The sequence below is a fragment of the Lampetra fluviatilis genome, chromosome 35 (assembly GCF_964198595.1).
Source record: "Lampetra fluviatilis chromosome 35, kcLamFluv1.1, whole genome shotgun sequence".
Taxonomy (NCBI): domain Eukaryota; kingdom Metazoa; phylum Chordata; class Hyperoartia; order Petromyzontiformes; family Petromyzontidae; genus Lampetra; species Lampetra fluviatilis.
The window spans coordinates 1,955,734-1,970,759 of record NC_136309.1 but is presented as its reverse complement, the minus strand read 5'-3'; positions in this window follow the sequence as shown (position 1 = coordinate 1,970,759).

Here is a 15,026-nt window from a genome sequence, read left to right as displayed (position 1 = left end):
AAAGAACCAAAAAGATGAATCTGTGCAGTCACGAAAGCTTTACATCGAAAAAAAAGTGTACGTCTGTTGTACGTGCAGCAGAGCTGTAATGCTGTTGCACAGGGCGTGGTATTGACCACCCAGCACCCCCTCGTCTATTCTGCCTCCGGCCTCCTGAACAATAACTTCACCAAGCCCCGATCCTTATCACACGGCCCCATCTACAGGGGGGGGGGACCGGGGGGGTCATGGATTAAGGAGTTGCCGCTGGTGGACCGGTTCAGTGTGTGGCAATTACTGCACAGGGAGAACGGCCGAAGTGAATCCCCGCTCACACAGCCAATACACGACACCAAGCTCCTACTGATCGCACGGATGCTTTTATGGCTTTATTTTGGTGATTTTTGAAAAGTTTTTCGGTTTGGCCATGTTCGTTTGTTGTAGTACAGAGTTAGACTGATGGCCTTAATCTAAGTTGTCTTGTGGTTGTTGTTGTTGTTTGACTTGCATCCCACTGGGATTTTTGCACACAGTGTTGGTGTACGGTGCTTTTTCTGCAATATTTTGCTGTCTTTTCTTGGATTTTCTGTTTGCACATAGTCACTTTAAGATGTTTTCTTGTTTATGTTTTGTTTTTGTTTGTTGCGGTTGCACCCGATTCAAGAGCCGAATAGCTCACAGGACTATACCTAATAGATGAAACTTGAAACTTGAACTTGATGCGCAGAGAGATGTTGTCTGCGTGTCGCGGTTAGCGCGCTGCGCTACGAACGCTTACGAACCGGGTTCGATAAGCACTCACGGCCAATACCAGTGACGATTATCTGAACCGGTCCTGGGCCTCCCCAAAGACTCAGCTTCAAACGAGTGCCTTGTTCGCTGCGTAAACATCGCCACTCGGGAGACAAAGGCGGCCTGGCGTGGTGCTGGCCATCCACCCCCTCGTGTGCCGTGCCGGCCTTCACAGGCGCTCGCTAACAGCACTTGCTCCGATAGTCTGTTAAGCCGAAACGGGTGATCTTCGTACGTATGTGTCCGTGAGTGTGTGTGTGTGACGATTATCTGAACCAGTTCTGGGTGTCCCCTAGGTCGACTCAGCCTTCTTTCAAGCAGAACGTTTGATCACTGCATGAGGTTGGCTGCTCGCATTTGCTCTCTCCGCGTTCCACGCATTCTGCGCCTCTTCTCCAGCCACATGCACTGTCCTCATGTCTCGTTCCACCGCATTCTCCCATCTCACCCTCAGTCTCCCTCTACTCCTTTGGTCCCTTCACCGGTAGAATCTTCATAACCCTCTGCTCCATCATGGGACCTCCTTTGCCAGTACCAAAATATGATAATAGGGTTTTCCCCTTTTTTCTGGCAACAAAACAGGTGTTAAGATGTTAAAACACCAAACTGAAACCTTTTACAAGGAATCATGTCTGCATTAATCGCAATGCTTGTGGTCAGAATGCAAAAAAAAACATACTCTGATAATAAATGCAACCTCTTCTCATCGATGGGTCTTTGTGTGTGTCGATGCGACTCTGTGCGGGACTACGAGTCTCTCTGTGAGCGTGTGGGAATCTCTTTTGAGCGCCACGTTGGCGAGATGTTAACTACCTCGCCTGGTCTACAGGAGGTCGTGAGTTAGTACGCAGGCACTTTCGCGCCGTACGTAGCCAACCGTGTTCATCGGAGGTGCGGGGGAAGGACAACAAACGAAACACCCTGACGCCTGCTGCTTTATATTTGGAGTTTGCGGTGTCTCTCTCCCCGTGGTCGAATGGATTTTTCTCTGGGTCCTCCGGTTTCCACCCCCCTCCCCCCCCCCCCCACATTTAGAAACATGAGTTTTGATGTAAATTTCCACGTGATAAGCCACTTCGTTGAGCCAGATTGCTTCTGAAAAAGAACTACATCGCTCAGTGGACCTTGCCTTGTGAAATTAAAAAAAGTTTAGTTGAATGTGATTCTATGGTTCTCTATTTGAGTCTATTGGTCTCAATATGAGTCTATGGGTCTCTACGTGAGTCTGTGCAACTCTATGTGAGACTATGAGTCTCTCTGAGAGCCCATGGACATGTGTGAGTTTATGGGTCTCCTACCGGAGCCTATGGGTCTCTATGTGAGTCTACGGGTCTGTTCTTGCTGCACCATCTTCATCTCTTCTCCACAAAGTGTCCAAACCGTCTGAGTGTGCCGCCCGTGACTTCTTGAGAAATGTTCAAGAAGCTCTTCAAGGACTGCTTCGTGACGCAATGTATTAAGGACTCCGCCGACTCGTGATCATCACACAGCGCATTGCGGCACTTAAAATACCGAGTTCTTTGTACCGAATTCGAACAAAAAATGTCTCTTCTTGTTATTTTATTTGCTCATCCCCTGCTCTAAGCCAACAACGCAAAGACACAAAGCACGCGAGTGAAAGCAAATCAAACACGAATTATATGGCGCGCGGTGCGAAAGAAGTTCAACGTCCTGTGGAATGAAACCAGAGAGCCTGGAGGAAACGGCACTCTCGCGAGGGGTGCAACCACTCTCATCCCGCACAGATGGAACCGGCGGAGTTCACGACTCTGGCAAGGCGAGGAAGTTAGCACCTCCTCGACGCCCACGGGAAAGGTGACTTTCGTGACATTTGTGTGACCCACGAACCCTCGCTGCCAGACCTCCCACGCTTGCTGGATTCGCGGGCAGCCACGCGTGCCTCGTAGCAACGCGGGCAGCTACACGTGCCTCGTATCCACGCGGGCAGCTACACGTGCCTCGTAGCCACGCGGGCAGCTACACGTGCCTCGTAGCCACGCGGGCAGCTACACGTGCCTCGTAGCCACGCGGGCAGCTACACGTGCCTCGTAGCCACGCGGGCAGCTACACGTGCCTCGTAGCCACGCGGGCAGCTACACGTGCCTCGTATCCACGCGGGCATCTACACGTGCCTCGTAGCCACGCGGGCAGCTACACGTGCCTCGTATCCACGCGGGCAGCTACACGTGCCGAGGAGCCACGCGGGCAGCTACACGTGCCTCGTATCCACGCGGGCAGCTACACGTGCCTCGTAGCCACGCGGGCAGCTACACGTGCCTCGTATCCACGCGGGCAGCTACACGTGCCGAGGAGCCACGCGGGCAGCTACACGTGCCTCGTAGCCACGCGGGCAGCTACACGTGCCGAGGAGCAGCGCCGAGGCACGTGTCGGTGCGCGGGTAGCGGAGTCCGAGCACGGCGTGGCGGGGAAAGTGTCACCGAGGCAAATATTTACAGCGGATGTCGGCGCCAAGTGCACACCAGAGTCTGGGGTTCAGTCACCTCTCTGCCTTCTGCAGGGCAACGTTTGTAAAGTGTGAATTGTAACTTTTTTTTGCTTCTGAACTGCTGGAAAACACAAGAAAATTACAAGTATTTACTGTGTATTCCGTGCGGATCGGAGCGTACGGGGGAAGGACAACAAACAAGGCGTATGAAATTGATCGATAACACCTTAATGTAGAGAGGACCGCAGAGCTCAGTGTCGAGTATCTGGCGCCTGCTCATCGTCTGCCTGTCTTTGCCCGCTACTCGTCTGTGCTTCCTCCTCGAGCCTTTGAGTCACCCCCCCCCCGTCTCTCTCTCGCACACAGCTAAAGCTGGGAATGCAATGTTTTGTTTGCTTGAAGAGAGGAGTGCAGTGAGTGGTTTATGTTTGATTGTAACTGTTGTGGCTTGGCTCTCCAACACACCAGTGGTGCTGTACGAGTAACGAATTGGCACGTTCTGTTTACGTGACAAACCTTACTAATTGGTTGTGTCGGGTGGTGGCGGGTTTACCGACACATTTATATATTTATGCAATCTAATCCACCCAAAAAACCTGGATTATGTTTGATGAATCTGCCTTGATTTGAATGCATTCATTAGTTACACATCGGTTGATAAATATGCTTGATGGCTAAATGTTTATTTTTTATTCTGCTGCAAGATGTAATAACACCCTGCACATACTCAGGCACCTTCCCTCGTATCCATCTTGGTCCCGTCATAACCTGAATCCGGACCTGTCCCTGACGCACCTGGCCAACGTAGAAGTCTTTGGTTTGTTCAGGAATTCGTCTGTGCAAAAAAATCTGCGGACGCAAGCGGACGTGAAAATGTACAATCATACGTATACAAACTTACGTACAATCATATGTATACAAAAGTGCGTACAATCATATGTATACAAAAGTACGTACAAACGTACGTATACAAACGAGACGCGCGCATCTGACAGGACGAACGGTGAAGTCACAAACAGGCGGTGTACGGCAACGATTTCTGTTGCAAATACAACTCCAGAGATTGGTGGCATTGGTGTGAGTGAGGCCGTGTGTGTGCACGTGATACGCGTCATTGCCATTGCTTCAAGGGCTTTGGAAGTCTTCGTGAAGACGCGCGAAGTGCCGCACCTGCGATTAGCGCTCACGGCTACGTACGGTGCGAAAGAAGTTCAACATACAAGTGAAATCCTCCCTCGCCTAGGTAGTAACACCACAATGAGTCGGTCGGCCAGTTGCGCGCAGTGAGGTTAAAGTGTGGGCACTCCACCTATTCAAATAAATGTAGAATCTGTGCAAGAGCAGAACCAAAAAAAACCCTTCAGAAGAGGCTTTCTGTAGGTCTCCCACGAGCAGAGGCCACTTGTGGCAGGCAGTGGTGCGAGGGAGCCAATTGCACCTTCAGCTACAGCAGCATGGCTAGAAAAGAAGTGGCCTTGTCGCAAACCATTTAAAGAATTTAAACAAAACAAAAAATCATCATCATCTTCATCCGGCCCTGCATGGACAGTCGGTACGCGCGCTAGCCGCCAGCCCATCTCTGCCACAGTCCGTGACCTCTGCTACAGCCCGTGACCTCTGCCACAGCCCGTGTCCTCTGCCACAGCCCGTGACCTCTGCTACAGTCCGTGACCTCTGCCACAGCCCGTGACCTCTGCTACAGTCCGTGACCTCTGCCACAGCCCGTGTCCTCTGCCATAGCCCGTGACCTCTGCCACAGCCCGTGTCTTCTGCCACAGCCCGTGACCTCTGCCACAGCCCGTGTCTTCTGCCACAGCCCGTGTCCTCTGCTACAGCCCGTGTCCTCTGCTACAGCCCATGACCTCTGCTACCGCCCGTGACCTCTGCTACAGCCCGTGTCCTCTGCTACAGCCCATGACCTCTGCTACAGCCCGTTTCCTTTGCCACTCTCCACCGATCCGCGAGGGAGCAGAGCCACTACACGGGGCTCGCGAGCGGCGTGACAGACAGCCTCAAGAACCTGGCCACCAGAGGAATGGGAGCGATCGCTTTTGTTTCGTGAGCGGCGATTCCTCGCGTGCGGCTTGGACGAAGCGACGCGGAGGCCACCCCATGAAGGGGTGGGGGGGGGGGTCAGGCGCGCGTCATCGTGGAGGAGAGGGGGGAGTAGCGGGGGAGTATGAGATGAATGCATCTGCGTGCAGCCGCTGCAGTGTTGGGATTTCAAAGTGAGCACCTGCGGCACCCAAGAGACTACAACGAAACACTTTTATTTTTTATTAAACCAGGTAAGACCCACTGAGCTATATCCTGTAGCTCGTTTTTCAGAAGCGATGTAAAAGTGCATCGCCTCCATTTGCTTCCTAATATCGGATGGAAGAGCGTTCCAGACGGCCGCAGAAGCGTGCGTGAAAGCGCGGCTATGCAGTGACCGTCTTTGTTCGATGGTGAGCCAAGCGTGTTGAACTTCATTCGGGAGCGCCTAGACGAAATCCAGCCCGCATTCGAAGGGAGCGAACGCTCAACACTCTCGCCAACTGGCCACTCCACAGTGATCCGTGGTGGTGGTGGTGGTGCATCGTCATTCATTCGTGACTCACCATCGCAGCTGTCCTTTCCCTACATCTCACAGAATGTGACGAAACGTGACATTCTACACTCAGGTAAACGTTTGACGGAGTGGATTGAGTTTTGGCACAAGTTTATATATTTTTTAAACTCACAAGTATTTAAAATGTTCACGTAATTAGTTCCGTGTTGTTAATGCGCTCGGCCATTGCACGTGGACGCGTGGTAACCTCCGTGCACCCAGCGCAAACCAAACGAGAGCTCGGCAAAGCCTCTCCTACACACGCCAGTCAGCACCAAGGCAAATTACTGGACATTTGTTGCAATAATCTTCGGAATTTTAGACAAATAGAGGCGTTGCAATGGTACTAAAAGTCAAGATCTTTACCAATTTCGTTCTGTAAATACTTAGAAACGCATGACACATCACCGCCCACCGTTCCCACCCAAAGAGACACCGAGAGAGAAAGCGTCCGTGTAAATGAATCACACGGGAAGCCAATGATTTGCGGCGGTGGAATTCACACCGCTGCGTTACGTTGCGCCCCGTAACCGAGCGGGCACACACTCACCGCTCAGCTATGTGCGGCAAAGCCACAGTCAGCCACTCCACTACCTGTTCACGCTTCCGCCACCGTTGCCTGCCTGCCTCCCTCCCACCCACGATGTGTGCTGACACGCCCAGCACGCCACAGGCGGGGGCACGAGGAGACGGGCACCTGTGTGTGTGTGGAGTAACGTCGTCGCCACCGCCAACCCTCTCCCCGGAAACCGATTCCCGGATGGAGAACAGCTCTCATCCCGTGCCAACACGAAGGGGCCAGGGCCACGGAGCGTTGTTGGCAAATGGCGAATTTATTTGGCCACGAACTTGGGCGCAGTTTCAGAAGGCTCCTGCCATTTGGGATGTTTGGCCAATTGCACGATAGGAGGATACCAGAGTGGCCGGAGAAATCTCACCCGAGCGTGCAAGGGGGATAACGCTCATCACAGATACATTCAACCCACGTGTACAAAGTGAGCCGTATATTACAAAAGCAAACCCAATAGGAAATATTCACGTCCAATCAGAACGCCCCGTTTTGGTTTCGATCTGCTCCAAAGCCGAAAGACAAACACATGGCAAGTCTAACCTTGACTTTCTTTGCTTAAGGACTTTATAGTTGATTCAGTGACCGCTTTATGTTCACAGGAACAACGCAGACTCTGGGTTTATTACAAAAAAAACCACACCGGTGTCGGAATGCTCAAAGCGAGCGCTTTTGCAGGATGACAAAATTTGCGTGTCCCTCCAATGTCAGCGGATAAATGATTAAATGCGAGCCAATAAAAGTTGAACTTTATTCTTACAGGGCGCTGAGTTGGCATCGATTCTAATTGGTTACCGTGCATTGTTTGACCATGCATCAGAATAAATAAAGACATTATCATTCGTAACTTTCAAGTAAACCGCCCTGCAGAGAGGTGTGCGTAATGGACGCAGCAGCATTTCCCTTCCAGCCCCGCAGTTGCCCAGGATTGGTACAACCACGGCCCTGTTGGCTTCACCTGAGGATGGGGTAGTCGAGGGGTCCTGCTAAGCCCCCCACCCCCACCACCTTGTATGGTGGATCCGGGTGCTCCCCCCCACCACCACCTGGGAGGGTGGTGGGGGGGAGTTTGGGGGGGAGGGGTCCTCCTCTGCCCGCCTCCCACACCACCACCAACCCCTCCCACACCTTGACTAACCTCTCCGTGCTCACTGTAACGTTGGCACGGGTTACCAGGTCACCTCCTGTCGGTGGGTTACCAGGTCACCTCCTGTCGTTACGGAGAGAGCGAACTCAACAAGGATAGGTGAATCTTCTTGGTTCTTTCGGTAAAGTCACGTAGAAGGGAAATAATAAAATAATAATAAAAACATTATAAAATACTGTTTTATTAATAAAATAATGTTTCATTTTTATTATTTTATTACTTCCCTTCTACGTGACTTTACCGAAAGAACCAAGAAGATGAATCCCTGCAGTCACGAAAGCTTTAAATCGAAAGGATAGGTGGAGTGTCGCTACCGGAGTCACGAACATCGCAGGACAGCGCAATTAATGTCCGTCGTCCGGCAGGAATGCAAATTCAAGGGGGCGACTGCGCACGGCGTGGTCCGCGGTTGTGATGATGTATGTACGTACAGTATGTGTGTTGGACTTCTTTCGCACCGTACGTAGCCAGCCGTCATAATCGAAGTTGCTCGTGAGTGAAATTAGGGCTCCGATGTAATTTGCTGGATTCTCAAGTTCCCTGCTTTTTTCCGATAAAGTTCTCATGATTGTGAATTAAACAAATATTTTATTAGGGAAATCGATCGGATGGACAGACATCTGAAGCTGTTTTTTTATTTTATTTTAACGTTTTGCCGAATTAAAGCGTCGAGCGGGCAGTGAGCCAGTTTTTGAAGTTGGAGCTGCCATGGGTTTGGCAATTTCTTTTTCACCGAGTGCTGGTGACGATTTGAATAAAAGCCGCTTGGAAAACGTACGAGACGGATGCAAATCCATATTCATCCTTCCACAAACACCTACCCGACTCACACACAGGCGCACATGTACACATCCTTTTAAACATGCGTTTCCCATGCAATGAGAGCAAAGCGAATGCATTAAAACAAATAAGATGCTCCCCTCCACCCCCACCTCCTTCTTCCCCTCCCCTAAACACACGACGCTTCCACCCGATCGTTGCTGCTCCTCCGATTAGCACAGTTGGCTACGTACGGTGCGAAAGAAGTCCAACGTACTGTACCATACGAGCGTGAGTGGTGGGGCAGGGAGCCGAACCACCTTGTCTCTCCCCTGCCCAGTGCGGCACGTGGCCTCGGGGTTGTCGTCTGTACCCCAACTCCCCACCCCAGGGCCGGATTAAGGTTTTCGTGCGCCCTTCGCACTTTAGTTTCGTAGGCCTTGAGTGATAACTTTATACATCTGGTGCTGCTGCTGCTGCCCCCTGTCACTTCGACCGCCGCTGTCACAACGCCTTTGTCTTCGCTTGCACCGCTCTCTGTGGAGAATGAGATTGTGCGAAAAACACCATTTGAAGATGTTATTGATAATGCAATGAAAAAAATCTCAAAGTTCATCTCCGGTGTTAATTTATCTCTCACCTTATGAATAAAAAATAGACGATCGATACGAATCTGTGCCTATCCTTGCTATATAAATATATTTATTCAAGAAGATATCTTGGTGACATTTTTTTATCACTAACACAAAAACATGGTCAATTTGTGTGTTTCGCAGGCCCTTTAGTTTTCGTAGATCCTAGGCACAGCGCCTACTGTGGCATTTTGAATAACACGGCCCTGCCTCCCCCCTTCCCACCGCCGTCGCTTGCGCCTTTGTACCGGGCCCTTGTTTAATCATTGAAGAAGAAAAAACGATTTAAAAAAAACAAAAGTTAAGATGTTCATCATGGACTCGCCCCCCTCCGCTTCCACCGTGACCGCCCGCGCCCAACTTGGCTGGGACAACAGCGGGAGGAGACGGACTCGTGGTCGGACACCACCCAGACACCTCCCGGCTGCCACTGGGCGACCCTGCCACCACGTGTGCTGGCTCACAGAGGCCGACCAGGCTGACGGTGGGGATTCTTCCTCCATCACGGACGGTTCGTGTTGGTACGACCACGAACACGACTGAGACTGAGAATTGCAGCAGCAGCAGCCTTTGGTCAATCCACTGGTGGATGAAGACCTCCCGCCCCACTCCACGTCGGTAGTCGGGGTTGTTTGACCATACTTCACCACTTGGTCGCCGCAGGTTGGTGAGAAAGGCATTCAGACGCTGTCTTTCCGACAGACCTGTTCTTCACCTGAGGACGGCTGCCTGCGCTGTGGCCGAAACGTCGTGAGAATAATTTTATTATGTTTTATTTTTATGATTTTATTATTTCCCTTCTACGTGACTTTACCGAAAGAACCAAGAAGAGAAAGGCACAGTTAGCAGTTCCGATACCACTGTTCAGTTGCGCTAGCCGCGCCTGGGAATCGAACTCAGGTGACTGGTTCTTAGTGCAGTGCGGTAATCGCTCACTGTGCCGCTGCTGCCTTTCTGTTTTCATATTTCCCCCCTCCGTTAAACAACGGGTGCATTAATTTATAAAACCATTCGGGGATGCAGTACAATATAATTATATATATACCATATTTGTTTTGTTTGACCAGAAATGAAGAACTGACCTGCAGGAATTCTGTTTGTAATTTGAGATTTCGTGAGTGCAGCGAAGGGGTGCAGGGGGAACGGGGCCCACCTCTCGCATGAGCCGTGCAAATTCCACGTTTATGTGACACTTTTGTTGTTGTTACGGGGTCGTTCTCGCTTCCATGAAAGAAGTTCAATGTCACCGGGGTGGCGGCCCTCGAGGTGCGGAGCAGCTCAAAGAGCGCGGAGGCAAACAGCCCCGCCGGGTGCTCGGGTCCCGGCGATGTTTTGAAATGAAAGCGGCGTGAATTTGAGGGGTGCGTGTGGATCTCGGTGGAATGTATGTGTGTGTGCGAGAGTGTGAGTGAGTGAGTGTGTGCGAGTGTGATTGAATGAGTGAGTGTGAGTGAGTGTGATTGAATGAGTGAGTTTGAGTGAGTGTGATTGAATGAGTGTGTGCGAGTGAGTGTGTGCGAGTGAGTGAGTGTATGCGAGAGTGTGAGTGAGTGAGTGAGTGTGTGCGAGTGTGATTGAATGAGTGAGTGAGTGTGAGTGAGTGTGATTGAATGAGTGAGTTTGAGTGAGTGTGATTGAATGAGTGTGTGCGAGTGAGTGTGTGCGAGTGAGTGAGTGTATGCGAGAGTGTGAGTGAGTGAGTGTGTGCGAGTGTGATTGAATGAGTGAGTGTGAGTGAGTGTGATTGAATGAGTGAGTTTGAGTGAGTGTGATTGAATGAGTGAGTGTGAGTGTGTGCGAGTGAGTGCGAGTGTGTGTGATTGAATGAGTGTGTCTGAGTGAGTGAATGAGTGTGAGGATGCGGCGAGTGGTGGTGGAGTGGTCAGCGCGCTGCACTACGAACCTGGCGCACCGAGTTCGATTCCCGCTCACGGCCAACACCGGTGACGATTATCTGAACCGGTCCTGGCCCTCCCCTTGGTTGACTCAACTTCAAATGAGTACCTGGTGCGATGTGTAAACATCGCCACTAGGGAGACAAAGGCGGCCGGGCGTGGCGCTGGCCACCCACCCCTCGTGTGCCGTGCCGGCCTTCACAGGTGCTCGCTGACAGTACTTGCCCCAACAGTCTGTCAAGGCTATACAGGGGATCTGTGCCTTTGCAGGTGGATCTTATCACGAGGCCAGCGTTGGATCCATTTATACAAGGGTGGCATATTGCTCCGGTGTGATGGTCTGTACACCGGCCTTGTCCCTGTTTTAATACGATCTCCCAGGGCGGCAGTCTGACGCAACGGGGCAAAGTTTCTTAAAATGTCGCCGCGCTCTGTCCGCCCAGCGGCGCAAGTGGCGTTGGGTGTCCCGGGGAGACGAAGCGCTCGACCGATTCACATCAAAGACCTTGGCCGTGTTAGGACTCGTGACCTTCATATCCTGAGTGAAGTGATCGAGCCACAGCAGCACCACGTGCTGGTATTTTATTTTTTCAAGCAACAACAACAACGACTTTCGATTTAAAGCTTTCGTGACTGCAGGGATTCATCTTCTTGGTTCTTTCGGTAAAGTCACGTAGAAGGGAAATAATAAAATTATAAAAATAAAACATAATAAAATAATTCTCACGACGTTTCGGCCACAACGCAAGCAGCCGTTAGACGATGTCTCCCCGACAGACCTGGTCTTCACCTGAGGACGGCTGCTTGCGTTGTGGCCGAAACGTCGTGAGAATTGTTTTATTATGTTTTATTTTTATAATTGTATTATTTCCCTTCTACGTGACTTTACCGAAAGAACCAAGAAGAGCAACAACGACATTATTTGTTTTAATGTCATCACTTCATTCACTTGGTGGGAAGCCAGAACGAAGCAGACCGGCGATCGGCAGGTGGTCCAGGTGGCTGCTATCGAGAGCGAGACTCTGAGTGTGTCCTCGAACGCATTGCAGTTGCCCTGATGGCACCCACGACTCGCTCCTACGATGCACTTGCTACTCCACGCTGGGTGCAAGAAGCGCCTTAAGGGCAACTGCAATGCGTTGTGGGTTAGGTGGCGCGCCCTGTTGTTGTTGCTGCCGTTCGCCTCGTGTATTGTGGAGCTGCCAAAGGTGTGGGGATTTATGGGCGCGCTCTGACGAAGAGTTAATGTCACGACCGCTTTAGAGTGTGGGTAATAAAGTGTCGGTTGTTTTTTTAAATCTTTCTTTGACTTTCCCTACAATTATTTGCGTCTGTCAACTTTTACGTGACGTTGATAATTGCTTACTGTCGGGGCTATTTACACCGCTGTCGTGATTATACTTCAACAAGGCGTGAAAGCGTGCCGAGTTAATCAACGGCGTTGATGGGAGCACTGGCGGAGCCAGTGGGGGTGGGGTGGCACGTGCCCCCCCCCCCCCAATTATCCGTTCAAAATCTCTCATTTCGATCGGATCATTAGGGTTTATTAGTAATAAATCGACATTTTTCGACCCCCACTGCCACTGTGTAGCATGTTATTACGTGCCATGGACTCTATGAGATGATAGGGCAATAGTCCGAGTCCATAATTGCCAACAAGTAACGGCAAAGCGGTTATAAGCGACTCACAGAATTGTGCGCAGTTGCGTATACAGTCAACACGACTTCCCTGAAGGCATCAACACCTCCAGCGAGCGCGATGCCGATCACACGACGCGGTTCGAATTCGACCCTCGATCGATGGCTGCGCCATCGCCGCACACACGTCGAATAAAAGCAAGGGACAAGTCCTTACTCACTAACAAGTCCTTACTTACTAACAACTCCTTACTTACTAACAACTCCTCTATCATTTTTCATTGCTGGAGGGGTTGCCCCCCCCCTACCTGAAAATCCTGACTCCGCCATTGGATGTGACGAGGACGAGTGGTTAACGCACTGCGATTCAAACCACGGCGACCCAATTCAATTCCCGGCCATGCCCAAGTGGTATCTGAACCGGTCCTTGTGTCCCCCTCTCGTGAGCTGCCCAGTGTGGTGAAGTATGGTCAAACAACTCGAATGGCAGTGAAATTATGAAGGGCCCTCTGTTATTTCGTAAGCGCAGTTATGTTTTCTACTTCTTGATGAAACGAATTCTTCGGCGATGCTGTTGCAGTGCTGAACGAGCAATATGCGGCATTGACATGAACAAAAATATGTAGTAGGCGACGTTTTGGGTAATGGCCCTTCTTAATAGCACATACATGATTTATGTTATACATCGATGTGTTGAGTTGTTTTGTTTGTCATGAGAATGGTTGACGAAAATTCTCCGCTTTCCAAAGCAGAATTGCTTCTCAGCGACGGCCACTCCTGGAATCATGTGGCGGTGATTTAGGCGGTCGAGCAAGACAGCCAGCGTCCCAGGAAGAGCGGAGTGTGTCGCTGCGATGTCTCCGTCGTATGCGCTCATTCACTTCATTCAATTGCAAACCCAGTCATCGTGTCGTGCTGGGAGCGGGGGGGGGGTTGTGGGTTCACCGTGCTAGCGAAGACCACGTGGGGGAATGTGCGCGCAGAGAAAGAGAGACAGAGAGAGACAGAGAGAGAGAGACTTTTGACTTTTAAACAACTTTTATTGCCGCCAGCAGCAAAAGCACTGGAGGCGATTTCAATATGAAATACACAAAGTCACCAGCAAATAAAAGAAAACAAACGCTACAAATCGACGCGCTGTGGCGCTGAAAGCACCGCGCACAACACGAAATAAAAGCCACGTGGTTGTGGTGGTGTCATCGCGCATGCCACGGTGACGAGCGAGCGCTTCAGAAGGTGAACACGAGGGTGCCGTCCACGCTGGTGCAGAGGGCCTTTCCGGCTCCCCAGCGTTCGAAGAAACGTGCACATCACCAACGTGTGTGTGGTGAAAGAGAGAGAGAGACAGAGAGGGAGAGAGACAGAGAGAGAGAGACAGAGAGGGAGAGAGACAGAGAGAGAGAAAGTAGCCGGAGGGGAGACCAGACCCGCACAACGACTCACAATCTCGCACCGCAACTCGCGTTACCCTCCCTCCCTCCCTCCTGATCGTGCCCGTGTGACAGGGGCGTGTGCTGCTGCTGCTGCTGCCGCTACACAGGAGACCCACCCCCCACCCGCCACTCCCCGCTCCCACTGCCACATTCCTGCGGTGCAACGTGCAGCGACAGACACATTCACGTGGCTGGGCCGACGGCTCTCTGCCCACCAGCGAGGCGGGGTGCAAGGTGGAGGTCTGGGCAGGGATGGATCACCTGCCAGCAGCCCACCCCCGCCGCCCGCTATAACCATAACTGTATACCTGGGTCAAAAGTAATTCTCTCCGTCTAACTGTTAGAAGCGTGAACACAAATAGTTGGACTCATTTGAAGTTTTCGTGACTGCAGGGGGGATCCATATACTCTTTGGTTCTTTCGGTAGAGCCCACCTGATGATGATTGCTTGTGTTGCAATCGAAACGTCGTGATTTAATTTATTTTATTGTATACCTACGTGACTTTACCGAAAGAACCAAAGAGTATGTTGCACTAGTTTACAGACCCTTCGTTGTTCCACTGCTGCTGCATGATGAGGCCATGTTGGTGTTTTGACCATACTTCACCACGCTGGTCGGTGCAGATTTTTCAAGCGGAATGTTTAGATATCAATAACCGCCGGTGTCTGCCGTGGCCGGGAGTCAAACTCAGGTCGCCAGGTTTCTAGTGAAGTGGTACACATCGCTGCATGTGCAACCGTTCCACTCCCAACTCTTAATGAACGCGAATTTAGCCGTAATAATGTGTGGCCGTGTATCGGCCCGCTGTTGGATGACGATCTGCCCGTGCCGTGTTCGTCGTCGGGGTTGTTTGACCATACTTCACCACGCTGGTCAGTGCGGATCGGTTGGACGTCACGATGGACCCGGTGTAACAGGCTAGAATAACCCCTGCCCCGATTAACCCCGTGTATAGTTTGGCCCAGGCCAGAGTATACCCGGGGGGATAAAGTGTCCAATAGGCTAAACGATGCCCCCCGGGGCTTTAAACTAGACTGGGCCAGACCATACCCCTCCAGGCCAGAATATGCCCCATGTGAAAGTTCAAAGGAAATTATCCATACAGAGAACAGCCGACAACGAACTTCAATCGATTTCTAAAAAG